The sequence below is a fragment of the Opisthocomus hoazin genome, chromosome 20, assembly GCF_030867145.1.
Source record: "Opisthocomus hoazin isolate bOpiHoa1 chromosome 20, bOpiHoa1.hap1, whole genome shotgun sequence".
NCBI classification, from domain to species: Eukaryota; Metazoa; Chordata; class Aves; order Opisthocomiformes; family Opisthocomidae; genus Opisthocomus; species Opisthocomus hoazin.
Window position 1 is genome coordinate 10,333,167 of NC_134433.1, and position 14,174 is coordinate 10,347,340.

At 42.3% G+C, this 14,174-nt stretch overlaps 1 protein-coding gene across 6 annotated transcripts in view; it reads left to right on the plus strand.

Annotated features, from left to right (window-relative positions):
* Positions 1-14,174, plus strand: part of RFFL (ring finger and FYVE like domain containing E3 ubiquitin protein ligase) — a 34,113-nt gene that overhangs the window by 2,675 nt on the left and 17,264 nt on the right. For 3 of the 6 annotated variants that reach the window (XM_075440460.1, XM_075440455.1, XM_075440456.1), the window contains exon 2: positions 865-943. The exons of 1 other annotated variant lie outside the window; for it this stretch is intronic. The gene's annotated coding sequence lies outside the window, so the exon portion shown is untranslated. Of the gene's footprint in view, positions 1-864; positions 944-8,130; positions 8,189-8,487; positions 8,576-14,174 lie in introns of those variants that run through there. 2 more of the 6 variants (XM_075440457.1, XM_075440459.1) reach the window with 2 other exon arrangements.

A 14,174-nucleotide genomic window follows, 5' to 3' on the forward strand; every position in this document is an offset into this window, starting at 1 on the left:
GAATGCTGTCCTCGTCTCGTGTGCATTGGTTTCACTGTAATATATGTAGGAAAAATTGTGTTTAATTAGGGTTAGGCTACCTTCCCGTCCCTTACAGGAAGAGTGCATTCTCATATGTGCATAGGACATCTTGGAGCATTTCTTCTCTAAAGCCTTTGACCAGTCTTGAGGGATACAGAGCCTAATTGAAAGGTAAAAAATTAGAAAGTATGCTGAACCAAGTACTTGGTGCTTCATAAAACACTTTGTTGGCAGAAGGATAGTGTGAGATGTGTGTAATGTGTGCACGTGTCCCTTTTTTGGACACAGCTGCGCATGAACCAGTGCTGACCAGCAAAAGAGAGGACCTATTGGTACGTGGTAGTAAAAACCAAGGGAACTCAGTACTTCTCTATAGTCTGAGGTCTGACTGCAAGCATAGCATTGCTTTAAATTACCTGAATACTGCTAGCAGTCTGCTGTGGGCTAAATACTGGAGTATTGATCTGACTTCTTGGGGAAGTGTTACGGTCAATGCTGTGGCGAGGTCTGCACCGCTGCGATGACTCTGCTGTTTATCTGCCTGCACTTTGTGCTCTGCACTTAAACATATTCACGTGGTGCAAATATTTCTCCAGCCCTCCCCAGAATGCCCATGTCCATTGCGAAACCCCAGCCAGTCTCCTGCTCCTCAGAGTAATTCCAGTCATTAGTGTTGATAGTACCTGTCTGTTGCACCCCGTATCAAGCTTGTTTTCCTCTGTTTCCTGGGGACGGTCATTACAAGAAGCCAGAAATGAGTGGTCTGAACTCACACCAGCTGGCATTCAGGGAGCACAGAACACTTTGCAGGGATCATCAATAAGTGTAATCTCTGTTTCACAGGTGGGGAGACTCACATCACCGCTGAATTGATGTCAGAAACAGAAATCCTCTGCATGCCGAGTCTTCTAAGCACCTGATGGTATGTCCCTCCAAAGTCGATTATTCAGTCTTCAAACATTGCAAGGTTGAAAAATTGCATATTTCTTTAAGAAACAGAGTATGACTGTCAGATCAAGAATTCAGAATTTGTATTAGTTTTTCCCTTCTTTCTCAGCTGGTTTCCTCAGAACTGAGATGGCTTATTCTAACCTCCTGAAGCCTTTTTTGGCATTCTAAATTTATGTTCCCATAAGGGACTTTTCTTTAAAAAGAATTGTTGCTTTCTGAGACACTGTTTATTCTTCTTGGTGTCTGTAAAATTGATGAATGCTTCACATTAATTGCTCTTGAGGTTTTCACTTTACTCCAAAATATTAATTAGGCTTCTTTCTCTAAAATCTTCTGGCTTCTCTGCCAAATAGTCTTGGATTAGGAATTTCCACACTGTATTTCAGTGTAGACTAAAATATTGATTTAACATCAGCTTTTTTTATGCTGACACATTTTTATTTATATTCAGGAGGTTGTGGGATATGCATATTAGAGTATATTTAAGCAGCATATGCTTTGAATCTTTTTAGTTTAGCTTCCAGACTGATGATGTGAGATTTTTAAACAAGCAAATTTAAAATACTCTCTTTTGGGACTACCTTGTTGCATAGTAACCTCTACTGCAGAAGGATAGTTCCTTTGGGAATTATATATTCTATATATACACATGGATGACTTCAAATTGCAGTGTCACAGGCAGCATCACTGAATCAATGCCCCTTACCGTGTGCATGAGCTTGTGTAGGTTTGGCTTGCTGCCCAAATGAGTCAGAAACCATAATATTGCATCCTGTGGAAGTCCAGAGTGAAACTGATGTGATGCCACTTTTTGTTCATGTCAGAATATCTTGCTTAGAAAGCAGTTACTGCTGGCGTCAGTGAATGACTTCCACGTTTCATTCACCAGGCTACTTTGGGTTGTTAGAATCCCACAGATGAACAATTTCTCCAGCGTTGTGTTTGAGGCCGTACTCCGCGAGCTTGCATCATGCATTGATAAGTTTTCTTCCGTGAACACGTTGGTGCTTCTTAGGACTTTGCCTGAGCCAATAGTTACTTGGAAACCTGCTGAGCAGTGGCGTTCCCGCGATGGGAGGGTTGGTGAGCAGCAAGTTAATGCTCTGCTGTAGTTTGGTGTTACAATAATCACAGCTGGGCTGGAACTGCAGCTGGTACTGCTGCTCTGTTGCAGTGAGGAATCCCTTCACTATAGGATTACCTTTGAGTTTGTTTTATACATAACTTAAAATGGAGCTTTTATTCAGCTGCTGGAGTAAGTTTCTTTATAGATACTTGGATTTAATAATTCAGAAGACAAGCAGGCCCATGATTTCTTGAACTAGTTTTAAAAATGGCAAATTAATCATTAAAATAAGGGAAAGGTTTCATTAACAAAACATCTCTTACTGAATCCTTGAACCTCTCTCTATATATTGCCCTATATTCTGGGCTAGCAGCAGAAACGGATAAAATGTCAAGCTTGATAGATTGTTGGAGCTGGTTTTTGGTAGTTGAACAATAATGAAACTGTTGTGTGCTTGCAGCGAAACACTGCTCTCTGTGTGCGGACTTTGTCCTGCAGAAAGTTTCAATTGTTCCAAAGGAGGGCGATTTCTAAAATGCAGCTTCTGTGGCCAGTCGCACAGCTGTCCGAGGGACTGGCTGTCTTGAGGCCATTACACAAGCATTGCAAAATAGTTTGGAAACAGTTTATTTTTCAAATTCCAATTAAAGTGTAGATTTCAAAGCCCCTTTTGACTACATAATCAAAAAAGTAGAAATTGAAGCTGGTGTTTCTAGAGAGACTGATTTGTGCTCTCGGAGCTCAGAACACCGGTTTCTGCCAGTCAGAGGCTGATACCTGCACAATTCATACCTTACGTTGCTCGGACTGAAAGCCGCATCAGTTGTTGCGGGCGATCATGTGTTTCCCTGTCAGGTTAGTCAAGCCTAGTCTGTCGTTGAGCACCTTTTTGTGCAGCGGGCTCTAGGGTAAGAGGAGTAAGATCGCTCTTACGCAGAAGAGAAGCGAGGAGGAGTTGACGCAGGTAATTCATAAATATAAAGCCAAACCCCTCAACCTTCTTTTTGACAAACTTCTTGTTCTTTCTGTTCCTGTTGTTATTTATACTTCTTGCTTCTTGTTACTTACTTCTCTGACTTGAAGACAGATCACAGACAGGTTTTGCAATGGAAATAACTAAACCAAGAATGTCATTCTGAGTGAAGTAAGAAATTCCTGAAAAGAATTGAAATATGTTGTTCAGCTTGCTGCTGGAGCTTCAGGGGTGAATTGCAGTGCCTACAAAATGTGCGTAAAGCATGCAGCTGGAATTCAAAGCTCCAGTAAATGACTACTTGTGTATAGCAAAATAACGCACTTAAAACCAAAGTATTTGCCTTTCTTTTTATCTGCCGAAGTCTGCCTGCCGAGACATCTTAAATCTGCAAATAGCTTTATCTGATAGTCATGAATGGTGCTGACAGCATCTCTGAACTCTTCCATGGGTGAAAACCCATTTCAAGATTTTCAAAATGTGTCTGTCTTAGAGATAATATCTAGCACATTAAATACAGTATGACTGTTTTAGTTTGTTCGCCTTTTGCTGCGTTAAATGCCACGTCTATCACATTTTCAAACAATGTGTTCAACTGCATATAATGAAGCCTTTTCATACAACAGCGTGTAGGCCAAACCCAAGCGGAATTCATGAAAGGCTTTACTTTGTCTAAGCAAAGTAAGATGATCGCTCTTGGAATGAATCCTGTCTCTTTGTCAGTGTTTTCCATGTGGTGGTCTGCTCAAAGCCTAAGTAACTTAGTAAGATAGTGTTATGGAGGCCTAAGCTTGGTTTTTTTTACTTCTGAATGTGGCTCTTAATAATACAAGCTAAGGCTTTTATTGCTCTGCCTGGACTAGCAGATGCAAGCTTGAAATTAAATCTGTAATACGTGATAGTATTTCCTAAAAATTCCCCTAATAAAAAGAGAAGTGTAGGAAAGGATACAAACTATTACTGTCTACTGTACACTTCACTGATCAGCTTTAATCCTGGATCATGGAGGAAACAGTCTAAAAATATTTATTGAACCTTCTGAACTTTTAAATAAAAGGGAATTTTTACAACATCCACAAAAGATTTGAAATCTAAAATCCTAGATGTTTTTCTCCACAATTTGATAGCGTGCTGCCTCCTTCAGACGTTATTCTTGTCTCAAGTACCAAGAATGTCTCTTTTTGTCTTTTTGTTTTGACAAGGCCACGTTTGTCGATGATACTTTTTTTTTTTTAAGTTAAAATGCTCCGTTAAGTAAACCAAACTTTTTGAGCAATATTTTATTCTGCATGTTACCATAATTTTCACTGTGAAATAGTAAAGAGTTGAAACAAACAAACCAACCCCAACAAAAAAAGACCAAAAAACTAACTGGACTTGCATTGTCTTTTGCACTTGTGTGAAACACAAAGTGGGCCTCAAAATCATCTTGTCTTGTCCCTTTTTTCAGTATTTATGTGTTTTGTTTTAATGTTAAATTGTTAGGATGCTCTGCAAAAGTGCAGGGAGGTCATTCACTGTAAGCATTTCTTCCTTGAAGTGCCTTACTTCTGTGAGCTGCGATAGTTCTCTGAAAGTGTTTAATTCCAGTATGCTTCCAGTACTGCTTTGAAGAAATGAAATATTAACTTGATTCCCCTCCCTGGTGAGGTATTATCTGTATTTTACATACGGAAAACCGAGGCACAGAGCGTCTGTAACAGAGCTAGAAACTGAAACCAAAAACCCTCAGCCCCAATCGTCCTGTATTAATTTATCCCATTACTAACCTGAAAGTAACTACCCAATGGAATTTGTTGCATATCAGGTCTTTTTGTAAAATAGGAATAAGTGGTGTGAGATTTTGTGTGTGTAATCAAAAATGGGGCAGTTTCTGCTGAACTATTGAACTGAGAAATGTAGAACTCAAAATGGAAGAAACTTGATGTTATGAGGTTATTGGTGGAAAAGAGTGTGTCGCAGGGAGCTGCTGGCAGCAGGAGCCATGTCTGCTTGTGCTGAAACATTGAACTATTTGTTTGGGATCTGAGAACAGAAGTGAAGATGTTTTGACGTTTTATTTTAAAAAGTAGGTGTTCTTTGTTGTTACAGGACCATGTGAAAGTACAAGATGGCATAGTATCTGTTCCCAACTTCCATGATAGTTGGTATGGTGTTTTTTTTTCTTAGTGCCCCAGTGCCAGGATTTAGTCTAATATGAAAATCTTGTCTGTCATTTTACACAGCAAACAAACCCAGAATAGAAAAAAGTGCCCCTCCCAGTTACAGAGAAGCAAAATGAAAATGTGATGATGCCTGTGTACTGCAGAGGTTGAGAAAAAAACCCCCAACAATCCCAAGGCAAACTTAAAAAAAAAACAAAGTGAAAGAGATTTATTGGTTTATAAAACCCAATGATTTCTGGAGCACTGACTCATGATGCCTGAATGCTTGGGCTTGCCAAAAGCCGTGAACAGAAATGTGACCTTAGTCTGCTTGGGCCATATATGGGAAATTTCCTTTTCGTGACAAAGGTGGGGAATTCAGAAGGTGCAGGTCCTTAAAGGCTGTTTTGAAGCTGTCCGTACCTAGTCTCCTCTCAGTCTCTGAATGTCCTAGGGACGTTAGCCTTCAACGCAGTAACCAAAAATACAGGACGAGATGATTATATTGGGTTTGTTGTTTCAGCTTGAATAAAGCCCAGATTTCGGTCTGCATTGTTTTGGGGTTACTGGTCCTTAACGTTCTGCAGAGATTGAGGCTGGACAAAGGAGGGAGGCATGGCAATTCAACAAGGGCAGTCATAAAGCAACCAGTTTGGAATCTTTCAGCCCTAGAAACAAATACTGTAGGTGGCTGGAAATGGGCTTTTTCACGTCCGTCCCATGAATGCTGTAAGTAGTTCATGCTTGTCCTGCTGATGGGCACTGGATGGTGAGGCTTGAACTTTCCCTGAGTTTTCAAGCTCTTATCCAGGGATGTATATAAGCAATTCTGAATTTCAAACACTTCAGTGCTAAATGGAGATTGTTACAAAAATAATAGTTAATATTTATGGAAATGCTCCAAGAGTACAACTTCAGAGTCTCAAACTTTCACTTGTACTAACTTACTTCAGATGAGGGTGGGGTATTTTTCCTTGTTCGCAGGTGAGGTAGCTAAGCCATAAATAAACTGACTTTTTTATTCCAGTACCTTTTGTTGTCTCAGTAGCAGAACTATTTGGGTTTGTTGCTTTTCAGTGCTATATTCAATATCCTGGACCTTCCTTTAACTGCTGACAAACTCGTAAGGATTTCTGCAGTCTGGGAGCACAGAGCTTTCCACACCATTTCAGACGTGACGTATGTGCTGGTCTTTGTATATGTCTACCGAAGCAGATGATACACAATTGCATTTTATTCTATTTCAGCACCTAGTTTGGATTTGAATTCAGATTAATTTGGAATAGGCATAGCTGAGAAATGAGTCTGCAGTGTTTGTACTTGTTATGATGTGCCTCAATTATATACATTCAGATCATTTTCGGTCTAGCCAAATAAGAATGCTCTTTTTTCAGGCTACAGTTAAATAGGTTAGAGGTTGCCTACCAGTCTACACAAATCTCTGTTGCATGCAATTTTACTGCAGCATCATCGATCTGAATGTGCGTTTTTTCCACATGTATGAATTCCTTGGGGTTTCTATTGATTTGCCACTAACGGCTCCTGAAATGAGGGGGGTGGAGAGGAGAGTGGGTTTTCTGTGTGAGGAATTTTGAGGCTACCTTTTGATTTCTGAGGGGGGTAAAAAGATTTAGAAGTTTACTGTTTAAAAAATAAACCTGAAGCTTGACATGAAAAGTAATTTATGGGATTTCCAACTGGTGTTGTAGCTCATCAGCAAACACTCTGGATTCTGGGTGTCTGAGAGACAGCGGTGTCTTTAGAGCATTAGTGCCAGCTGCAATCCCAATTTCAGACAAACTTAATGGAATTCTGAGTGCTGAGACTGTACCACCTTCAACCCAAGCTCAGCTGTTGGATGAGTAACACTGCAAGACTTAAGACTGTGCTTACAACTGTTTCTATTTTGGGAACAGCTGCTTAGGGCACTTCAGCTCTCTGAATCTTTGTACACCAGGTGGGATGGGGAGTTCTGTGCACATCGCTGCAGTCTGTGGTGAGATGCTGCCTGTTTTCTGTGTCCCTACCTTCCTCTGTAGATTGGGGTAAGGATTTTTGTAAGTTTGAGGAGCTGTGTCTGGGATAAGGCCTCTCTTTCTCCTCCGTTTGACTGCCCTCCTATGCCTGTGCTTCATTCCAAAGATGAACTGTTGGTGAAGATGTAATTTATGCAGTTGGAGAGAAACCTCCTGTTGCAATGAAACAAGATGTGCAGCTGTCATCACAGGCCTCTTGGGCCCAGGATTTCAACAGAAACAGCTTGATATTTTTTTCATCTGAAGCGGGTGCTCTAGTGACATGATGAAAATACAAACCTACATCCTTTCTCCTCCCCCTTATTCTCCAGCTTCCTGCATTCCACCCATTTAGGAGAAGAGTATCGTTAAAGCCATCCAGCAGTGGTGTTACCTTCTTCCATGGTGAAAGCTGAAGTGATTCAAAGCTGTTCCCTTGAAGTCGCTTGTTGAATTCTGGAATTGCTCCTGCTTGTTTGTAATATTTGAATGCTGAAGTCATTTATTTCATAGCAGTCTTATGCAGTGCAGCAGAAACTCAGTTTGAGCAACTTTCTGTTCTGGGTAACGTAAAATTTGCAAAGAGAGCGAGGTATTTGTAGCATTATGAGGAGGAAGACTCCCTGAAAAGCTTACATTGTGCCTTTGGGGACCATTTTTGGCTTTCAGGTGGGCACAGATCCAGCTAACCTCCCCCAGCTATTGGCGCCTGCTGTCACTGAAGAGTGGTCTAGGTGGGTTTGGAGATGAAGTCTGGGGAGTATGGAATGACGACCTCCCTTGAACAGAGCTGGTTAAGGAAGGTACACAGTTATTTAAATTTGTAGGTTTTCGTTTAGCAATTTATTGCTACATATTACAATTACAATTTTAGCAGCTACCCACTGCTTGAAAAACCCAGCGGGCTGAAACTAAATCCAAGGAAGATCTGTGATGATGTGAATGAATGGAGAAAAAAAATCAGAGCGCAAGCCAGTGTTGACCTTTTTCCCCATAATGAAAAGCACTGATTGAAATGGTACGTGATGATTGAGGATTCCTGGACTGCACATTGCTAAAGTTTTGACAGAGCTTCCACTGTCACTGCTGGTTTTGTGTGTGGGACAAAGGATAAAGACACACGTACACCCACGAGGGATGCTAGGAGGGTGGGGATGGTGATAAAACGGAGTACTCTGGAATCTACTTCTCCAGAGTTTTCTTTCTTCTCTTTCTGACCTGATTCATGCTGTGTGTTACAGCGGACTTAATTTTGTCTTCCTGATGAATACCGTACTAGTGTGAAAGAGTGCACTGGATTTTTAAATTGTTTTCCAGCATAGGAGGAGCGTCACAGTGAGCCTATCTGAGGCCACAGCACATTACTTGGGAAGAAGTATGGGGCTAAGGAACTAAGAGAGACTGGGTAAGACAAATAATTTTCTAAAACTAGTCACATGATTTCATTAATCACTTTTTTTTGTGTTAACTCGCTGGAAGAATGTCATTGACTTGCAAAGGAAAAAGGCTGTTGTTGAATTTCCATCTTGGCAGATGTCTAGAGACCTAATTACGCTTAATAGCAAGAAGAACTTTTTATCTAAATATTTTTCAATATTGAAAGTGCAATTTTAGGTCAAAATAAACAGTTTATATTGAAATAATACACACCCCAGGTACTGGGTTCCTTTTAAAACAAAACAAAATTTCCAAGCTTCTCATGTTAAAATTGGGAAAAATCGTTTGGTTTTACAGATGCTACGAAGGAGAAAGAAAGCGAGCGAGTGTTGAGTGTGTAATTCAGGTGCAAAGCTGGGAGTCAAGTGAGAGGGTTTCTGTTTCTGCCTTTGGAGTTAGCTTCCCGTGCAATGCTCTGTAAAGCACACAGCCTTCTAAAAATATTTTCGCAATTTTAAAATGAAATTTGCAGCTCTAGTTTCAAAGAGGTGCTTGAAGCTTAGGTCCTTGTGCTTGTAAGAGTATTGGGGGGATTTGCTGATGGGCAAAGGCACTTCCACTGAAGATCTGTCAATCTTCTAACAAACAGAACATTGGCAAGTGTTGCTGGGAGTAAGCTTGCAAATTACTTGTAACATAGCATGCTGATAAACACTGGTAAAGCTGCAACATGTGCTTACAACGCCCACTGTATTTTTTTTCATGTATTTCAGAACTCTAATTCTTAATTCTCCTCTCTTTTAAGCAAATTTTCTGAGGGCTTACTTTGCAAATGATTTACTCCACTGTAAACCAGGTTATAGCAGTATAAAAGGGTCTTTGCGTGATGGTTTCCTCTCTACCACAGAACTAGGAAGTTACTCTGGTACTTCTCTCGGAATCAGCAATAATTTAAGGCATTTCAGTGAGGTTGTGTGTGGCTGTCTCTGGGCTGAACTACCGTGGCCCCGTTCCAGCTTTTTCCTGCGCTGGTTTGGACCCTGCCCCAACGGCCTATGCTGTTTACTTTCTGCTCTGTGGTAAATGGATGTCACTTCCTTGATTAAAATGCTGGTGCGCAGCCAAGTTCTCTTCGTTTGGGCTCGCACGCTCGGAGGAGCAGCGCACCCAGCAAGCGCGCATGCTGTTGAACCCAGTGGTGTGCCACGCTCCTTGATCTGGCTCCTGGCTGGACGTGCTGCGATGTGCTGCGTCTCCTGCCTTCCGAGACGCCCAGTGCCCACACATAGAGGCTTTTGAGGGCATCTGCGAGGTGGAGAAGCGTCACGCTGTATTAAAGAGGTTCTGAAGCTGGATTACCAGAAGGCACAAGCTGGCCTCCCAGCCGTGTACTGTCCCCATCCCACGGGGAAGGTCTAGACAGCGTGCGGGCATGGAGGGGGCTGGTATCAGCCTGCTTGGTCCATCGAAAGCAGCCAGCGGACGTGAGTGTGCAGATGCTTTTCAAGTGCAACTGCTAGCCCTGATGTGCCCGACAGCGTAGGTGCTCTTGGGTGCACAGAAGCCTGACCAAGACGCCACAGAAACTAACCTGGACGACGTGTTCTGGCTGTGGTCGGCACGGATTGACCTGAGTGCTCTGTCCTCTGCCTTTGTAGCTGGCCAGTTTCTCACCTGAAAAACTCTTAGACTGACATTGAAGTTGCTGATCAGGCTGGTGAGCAATCATATATTTGTCTTCGTAAAGATTATTGGTATTGCATACTTACGTGATTAGAGCTGTGAAGTGTCTCCAGATGTTTTGAAGGCATAGAACTAAACAGAAAAATGTCTCCTCCCTCCATACCAAATTTCCAGTCTCTCTCCCCTCTGAACACTCGTGTTTCTAGCTGTGCTGATATTTATTTATGTATTTTTGCAAAGTATGCATGTTGTTACCTTTGGCACATGTGAACTAGTACTTTTACTCATAAGCCCATTTTTTTTAATATCCCTAGATAAAAATGTGTTCAATCCAGTTGTTGTATATAGCAAATCAGATTTATTGGCTTTGTGACTAGCCAGGGCTGGTCCCCACTCTTCATTTTCTTACACTTCGTACTGGTTAGGACACCACCTCTGCAAATGTCGTGCTCAGACTGGCAGCCTGCCTCCTTCCCTTGTCCTTCCTGCCAATGGCTAATTTGCTGAATTTTCCACCTGTCCCAACATATGGTTGCTCCCATTTGTCATAATTCAGGTCTGTGTGACTGTGACACAGGCTGATAAAAATCGTACTTCGTGCATAAATCTCATTTGAACAGATTATTCAATAGCTCTGTTGCCAAGTAAATACCAGTTTTTGACCAAGCAAGCTGTGAATTCAGTTTGTAAGTGGTAGGTTATTAGTGAAACTAATCTTAGCAAGGCATTTCTTATCAGTGCAGGTTTACTTAAATAAAAAAGTACATTGTAAAAATGAGCAACTGTATAATGCTGTTAATGAGGAACCAAGATGGTTAACTCATTAAATACTTCAATCTTTGCAAAACAGCATTCATGAAAGTGGGTTCTGATGAATTTTGCAGGGGATACAGTATGGAATAATAATGCAAAAATAATAATTTTAAATGTACTTTAGCAAGACATCAGTATTTTAAAGCCAGACTGCCCTTTTCTGGTGTTCTGAATAGATTTCAGTGATCTTCAAGCTGCTAGAAATGGCAGAAGCTACTGCTTTTGTGAACAGCATTAATCCCAGTCTTGGTGTGTTGCCTTGAATGTTGTGTCTTAGCAATGAATGTGGCTTTGCTGTTGTGGAGGGCACACAGTGGATAAGGGTTGGATAAGCATTGCTGTGTAGCATCTGTACTTGAGGCACATAGACATTACTGGATTCTGCAGTTTGACAGTTACCTGGTGTTTGGCAAAGAGTGAGGGCAAGGTAAAGAGAGAAGACTGAGATGCTTCGCAGTAATCTCGTGGAAACCTCTGAGAAATGGGAGAAGACAATTCAGGATCATAGGGGGGCTGTGAAAGGTAGTAAGACAGTAGCCAAGGAGGATGGCCTCTCGATGAATGAGGTGGAAAGAGGAGCTTGATGGTGCAGGGAGCTTACAGAAAAGGAGCTCATTGTGGTGAACAGCCTTCCTCTAAATTAGGAGGTGTGAGGGCAGCTGACAGTTAATGAGCAAGCATTGCTGTAGAAAAGCATGCCCTAGCAAAGCTACTCCTTGTCTTGTGTCTCCCTGCCTTTTTGGCACCCTTCTCCATTTGCAGGAGCCTCAAGGGTCACCAGGCCTCTGTTCCAGTGGCTGAAGGCCTCTCAGGAGGGGAGGAGTATTTGTTGCTGTGACTTCTCCTGTGGGAGCCAAGTCAGCTGCCTGTGGGAGCTGAGTTCCTTTTGATCCCTTAACTCAAGTGTCTCAGTGCTGCTACTGTGTTCCAGCCCCCGAATTCCTGCAGTCACGAAAACTAGCCAGACACAGTCATCAAGACCTTTATTATACAGAGCTGAAAGCTCAATGATCACGAGATGTTCCTTTCGCTTGTTCTAGTCTTTCGTGGTTTGCAGTCTTAGGAAAATAAGGGAAAATATTGTATTCAAACATAAACCACAGTTTTCCTACCCTTTGATAGAAATCCACAAAGCATGTGTAGTAGATCCTGTATGTAGACAGTGATCTCTGATACTCCAGCCACGAAGGTTATGGCATTAATATTGCATATATCATGAGAACCTGAGTTCAAACAGTTTGTTTAATGAAGATGGAAAGTATAAAAATCCAGGCTTGCGTTACAAATATTTAACAGTGTATGGGAGGAAAATTTTTACTTCACTGGTATTTCCTCCGGAATTAAATAACGCTTGCAAATTTATACAAAACTCATGGTGATGTATAGAACATGTTAATGAACAGGTGATGAAATGAATTTCACTCTTCTGTTTAAAATCAGTGAAGAGACTCACAGCATTCACAGTTTCGTACTGAAAGCAGTCCGTCAGAGCGTGGTAGTGTGCTAGCACTGCTTTGCCCACAGACCATGGCAAGCAGTTCCCTCCCTCATCCAATGTTCATTGGATTTCTTCTGGCTTTTCCTTCAAGAGACTTAAGAAAGACGATAAAACAATCACACTTCCCAAAACCAAGCCCAGCGTGATGGTTGCCGTGTGGGTGGATGTGTCTGCAGGTCCAGGACAGAGTGGTTAATCTTGCTTCTCCACCTTTGGTGAAGCTCCTTCTCCCTTTGCTCCTGCAGATGCTCCAAGCAGAAGATGCAGTTAGGATTTAGGGCAGGTCCTGTTTGGCTGCCAGAAGTCATCTGCTGAGCACCTGCCATATGGATTTCAGTTTCACAAAACCAAGCTCAGCTGCATAGTCGAAACAATTCTTTTCTGTGGCTCCCATTGCCGGTACGAGCATCATGTCCAAGAATAATGAAGACTGCTGATATTACTAATGCCTGTAACGTTGGTCATGCCAATGAGTCAACATCTTTTATTCAAGAAGTTGCTTGAGAATTCGTGCAGCCTACGGTGCTGTTAACTTTTCCAAACCAACATGTTACTACTAGTCAGGTAACTGTAAGTGTTTACCGAGACCTGGAGCACAACAAAGGAGTAGCTCTTTCTGCTGGTAAATTCTGTGGCTGGGCATTTATTTGTCGCTTCATCGGGGAGCTCCTTGCATGCAGACCAGCCGTTCATCTGCAAAGGGTTGACGGGCTTTACACGAGGCAGTGCTTTCTAGTTACGATGCTCAAACTCTGTCACATCTGTGCCAACACCCCATCCGTCAAAGCATTGCTTATGGAAATTATTGGTTTCTGGATGGTGCTGACCACATTCCTCTGAATGGGTAACAAAACAAATAAGGGAATCGTTAGGCTGTAGCAAACATTGTGGAGATATCTAGGAAATTGCCATCCTGAAATTTCAGCGTGAAATTCTGCTTGTCACTATGAGTTCTCTCCCACTGGTAATGCTTATTTCCTCAGGCCTAAAACTGAGGCTGTAAAGAACAGAGGAAAAATCCCTCTTGAAGCAGCTGCTGAATCTTACCTGCATTTCTTGCTGTTGTCTTAGTGCAGCTGCAGGCAGGTACAGAGACGTTTTAGCATCTTAAGCCTGTCGTGTCTGCTTGGTAGCGTAGCTGCCAGTTAGCAAAGCTTTGTCTGACTGGTGGCAGCCTTTTAAGTTCCCACGCAGCATCCACTGCGTGTTCCAGGTACCAACAGTGTAATTCTTGCTTTTCAGCTACTGTGGTCTCCTGGGAATTTGGAAATGGTAGCAGATACCTACAGAATTAGTTGTGGCAGCATTGACTGAGATGCAGAGCGTGATAGCCACTGCATGGGCAGAGGTGGGAACATTTGTGAGCTCCTTTTCTTGCGCTTGCAGCAGTCGAAGCCGCAGCTGGAGCAGGCTGCGGCATTGCCCAGGTGCCCGACCTGGGCGCTGTGTTACGAGACGATGGTTGCTGGCTGGCAGGTATCTCGAGTAGAGATAGAAAATGAGTAGATGTGGCACTTCAGGATATGGTTGAGTAGGAATGGTGGCGTTGGTGGATGGTTGGACTCGATGATCTTAGAGGTCTTTTCCAACCTATGATTCTATGATTCGATCTCTCGCTGTGCCTGGAGGAGGA